The sequence below is a fragment of the Triticum aestivum genome, chromosome 2A (assembly GCF_018294505.1).
Source record: "Triticum aestivum cultivar Chinese Spring chromosome 2A, IWGSC CS RefSeq v2.1, whole genome shotgun sequence".
In the NCBI taxonomy this organism is placed as follows: Eukaryota; Viridiplantae; Streptophyta; class Magnoliopsida; order Poales; family Poaceae; genus Triticum; species Triticum aestivum.
Genome location: NC_057797.1, coordinates 514,159,683 through 514,164,604, shown reverse-complemented (window position 1 = coordinate 514,164,604; position 4,922 = coordinate 514,159,683). Strand labels below are relative to the sequence as shown.

Here is a 4,922-nt window from a genome sequence, read left to right as displayed (position 1 = left end):
TTCAACATTGAAAGATCAATTACCATTTCTTCTCAATGGTGTTCGTTCCATCTGCCCAAGTTGCCTTTGTTTTCCCGCCCTCCCACCCTTTTTCTTCAAGGACTCAGATTTCTTAATCAAGTATCCATCTTATTGATGTGAAGTCTCTCCATTCTTTTCCATCAATGTTCTTACCCGGTGGTTCTCATGAAGATGTTTTACTAGTTCATCATTCTTCGTTCTCTTTCTTCTCAAGTGGTTCCAATGCAAGCTTTCGGTGTTGATCATATCTTTTTCATGGGTTCACATGCTTTCCGTGTTGGAAGTCCTTACCGAAGACTATCTTATTTACTCACCTCTCGCTATTCAATTGTTCCGGAGTGCTGAAGATACCTCAGAAGATTCACGGTTACATTCTCGATCCGTTCAAGCTATTTCGAGGTTGTTATCTCATTCAAGCCATTTAAATCAACCGGTGCAATCTCCTTTTCAAGTAATCATTCAATGACGTACCTTTTGAGTGGGCCCTAACCCACAGGTCTTTTTCCAGGATCTTACCTGATTCTTCTAATTTCCCCGGAGCTATCCTCAAATTTTCTCAAAGCTTGACGTAAGAATGAGTTATCATCAGTCAAATACCTTTCTCCAAGATTTTCAAATTCTTTTCATCGTTGGTTCAACCTTTCTATTCTTCATTATTCCGGAGTGCCTCAACAATTTAGGGTGTTGTTTCTCATCGTCATTCTCAACACTTGAAGACCGAAGAAGAGTTTTTCCTCCAAATCTTAGCCATTTTCTCAAAGATTCGTGGTTCTAGTTTGACGCCATCCTCTCATAATTGTTTTCGATTGTGATAATTCTTTTCACCCATCTAGAGCATTTCAAGAGCCTTTCAGTTTGATTCTCCGAAGGCCATCATTTCGGGAGTATCCATACCCAGCTTTCAGTTCTCATTCTCCAAATCTTACTGGTGCATCATTCAAGTATTCTCTAATCAGTTCGCGATCTCTTCGTTCACTTGTATCTATATTCCTTCAAGTATCTTCATTCGTTTTCCATTTCTTCCCGGTGAATTGTGCCTTTGCTACTTTCATTTTCAATTCTTACGGTGGTTTGTTCAAAGATTCTTCTTCCTTCGTTATCATATCATGCCTACTATGCGATTATGCCTCTAAGTCGTGCTCCGACACGTGGGAGCTATAGCCGCATTGTGGGTGTTACAATAACAAGATGGGGTTTATATCATATTGCATGAGTTTATCCCTCTACATCATGTCATCTTGCTTAAAGTGTTACTCTGTTCTCTTGAACTTAATACTCTAGATGCATGCTGGATAGCGGTCGATGTGTGGAGTAATAGTAGTAGATGCATGCAAGAGTCGGTCTACTTGTCTCGGACGTGATGCCTATATACATGATCATACCTAGATATTCTCATAACTATGCTCAATTTTGTCAATTGCTCAACAGTAATTTGTTCACCCACCGTAAATACTTATGCTCTTGAGAGAAGCCACTAGTGAAACATATGCCCCCGGGTCTATTTTCCATCATATTAATCTTCCAATACTTAGTTATTTCCTTTTCCATTTATTTGACTTTGCATCTTTATCATAAAAATACCAAAAATATTATCTTATCATATCTATCAGATCTCACTCTCGTAAGTGACCGTGTAGGGATTGACAACCCCTTATCACGTTGGTTGCGAGGATTTATTTGTTTGTGTAGGTGCGAGGGACTCATGCGTGGCCTCCTACTGGATTGATACCTTGGTTCTCAAAAACTGAGGGAAATACTTACGCTACTTTGCTGCATCACCCTTTTCTCTTCAATGGAAAACCAACGCAAGTGCTCAAGAGGTAGCAACCCCTGAGTGTTTTGCTGTTGTCCTCCACCTTGGCGGCCCCTGTTGTTAGAGTAGAAGGGGCGGCCATTGCCGGAGTGATTGTTTGCACCACCACCATGATGATTAAATCCACCACCACCACCCCTTGTTGGAAGTGGCCGTCGCCGCTGCTACCTTGCTGGTTGTAACCACCACCACCGCCTTGCTGGTATTTGCCATTGCCGCCACCAAGCGGACCGCCAGAGTTGCTCCGTTGAGAGTTACGGTAGCCTCTGGATGTGCCACGACCATGTTGAGCAGCATTAGCTGAAGACTTGAAGTTGCCGGTGGCGCCCTGAAACAATTCAACCCTCTGGTCGAAATTGGACATGAGGGCGAAGAGGTGATCGAGGGAGAGTAGCTCGGTGCGGACGTCGAGGGCGGAGATCAGCGGCTGGTAATCCATGTCCAGCTCAGAGAGAATATGCGAGATCGACTCTTCATCATCGAGGGGGTGGCCGACGGCTGCAAGATCATCGGCCAACGATCTCATATGGGCAAAGTAGGTGGCCACATTTTGCGTACCCTTCTGTGCATTGGTGAGGGCGACGCGGAGGTTGTTGATGCGAGAGCGCGACGTGGAGGCAAACATGGTGGTAAGGTAATTCCAGAGTGCATGCGCCATGGGGATCGACACCACCTGGATGAGAACTTCCTTCGTCAGATTGTTTAGTAGGTAGCCGAGCACGAGCTGATCTTGCCTGACCCAGATCGCGTGCTCGGGGTTAATGATGGTGTTGTCCTTGCCATCTTTATCCTTGACGATGATGCTCTTGGCCAGCTCTTTGTCCGATCCATCAAGGAGTCCATAGAAACTTGCGTTGCGAACCTGTGGAAGAATCTGCGCATGCCACAAGGTGTAGTTTTGCCGGGTGAGTTTCTCTGTAACCTGGGTGTATAGCAATGTTATGGATGATGAAGATGACGCCATGGATGCAGGGTTGCTCGGGTGGGCTTTGGTGGAAGGTTCTTTCGATCGGGTGGGTTTGGCGGAAGGCTGTTTCGATCGATACCTAGATGTGTCGGAAGAGACCCGCTCTGATTACATGTAAGAATTGTTGTAACGTCTTAGCCGATTCAGGCTGACGGTTCCATGTTATATACTGGGAATAAACCCATCATGATGTATACAAAGTCCTCTATTACATAGCTTGTCGATCAAGCAAGGAGAGATAGAATACATGAAGAATAAGTTACATGAGATAGACTAGGAGATACAGGTGCGCCTACAGTCTATTAACATAACCCAATAAACCTCCTGAATAAGTCGTTTAACAGTGACCAGATTGAGCTTGCTGCAATGACAACTCAATTTTATTCTAACCTTTATACTTCTGAAGGAGTTATTGGAATGGTGGAGGTGTTATCTCACATACCCACAAAGGTTACTGGGAATATGAATGTTATGATGAACAAGCAATACAACAAGGAAAAAGTGAAGGTTGCACTTTTTCAAATGTTCCGAAGTCTCTTGTTCTTTGGTGCTAATTTGGTGGAGGCAACAAAAGTGAGCAAACTATTACAACAATATTTTGATGCGTCTAGACATCGAATCAATAGAGATAAGTCATCCATTTTCTCTAGCAAGGGTGTTACCTGTGAAAAGAAGGGAAGCTATAAAATGTTTTTTGCAAGTTCCTAATGAATTATTGTCAGAAAAATATTTGAGACTCCCAACTGATGTGGGGCGATCAAAGAATGGGTGCTTTAAATATCTTAAGGATCGTTTGTGGATTAAAGTGCAAGGATGGGTAGAGAAAACATTGGCAGCTTTAGGACAATAAGTTTTAATTAAATTTGTGGCGCATGCCATTCCAACTTTCTCTATGTCATGCTTTAGACTTCCACGTGGTTTGTGCTCTCAAATCAACAGTATGATCCATAAATTTTGCTGGGGCAGTAGGAAAGGAGAAAGAAAAGTTGCTTGGGTGTCATGTGAGGTGATGACTCAACCAAAACATATGGGAGGGTTGGGATTTCGAGATATTGAGTTATTTAATATGGCGATGTTAGAAAAACAGGCTTGGAGATTAATCCAAGATACTGATACGTCCATTTTACATCATGCTTTTATATCGATATTTATTGCATTATGGGCTGCTATTACACATTATGTCACAATACTTATGCCTATTCTCTCTTATTTTACAAGGTTTACATAAAGAAGGAGAATGCCGGCAGCTGGGATTCTGGGCTGGAAAAGGAGCAAATATTAGAGACCTATTCTGCACAGCTCCAAAAGTCCTGAAACTTCATGAAAGTCATTTTCAGAATATATAAAAAATACTGAGCGCAAGAAGTTCACCAGGGGGCTACACCCTGCCCTCGCTGCTATATGAAGTCTTTCGATGAGGAAAAAAATCAGAAGCCATCTTTCCGGACGAGACTCCACCGCCACGAGACGGAACCTTGGCGGAACCAATCTAGGGCTCTGGCGGAGCTGTTCTGCCGGGGAAACTTCCCTCTGGGAGGGGGAAATCATCTCCATCATCATCACCAACGCTCCTCTCATCGGGAGAGGGCAATCTCCATCAACATCTTCACCAGCACCATCTCCTCTCAAAACCCTAGTTCATCAATTGTATCCAATTCTTGTCTCTAAGTCCGGGATTGGTACCTGTGGGTTGCTAGTAGTGTTGATTACTCCTTGTAGTTGATGCTAGTTGGTTTACTTGGTGGAAGATCATATGTTCAGATCCTATATGCATATTAATACCCCTCTGATTATGAACATGAATATGCTTTGTGAGTAGTTACGTTTGTTCCTGAGGACATGGGAGAAGTCTTGCTATTAGTAGTCATGTGAATTTGGTATTCGTTCGATATTTTAATGAGATGTATGTCGTCTCTCCTCTAGTGGTGTTATGTGAACATCGACTACATAACACTTCACCATTATTTGGGCCTAGAGGAAGGCATTGGGAAGTAATAAGTAGATGATGGGTTGCTAGAGTGATAGAAGCTTAAACCCTAGTTTATGCGTTGTTTCGTAAGGGGCTGATTTGGATCCACATGTTTCATGCTATGGTTAGGTTTACCTTAATACTTTTGTTGT

General features: G+C 43.0%; 1 pseudogene; it reads right to left on the bottom strand.

The window, feature by feature from the left end:
- Positions 1 to 2,182: 2,182 nt before the first annotated feature.
- Positions 2,183 to 2,321, bottom strand: LOC123038467 (uncharacterized; annotated as a pseudogene).
- Positions 2,322 to 4,922: the final 2,601 nt, after the last annotated feature.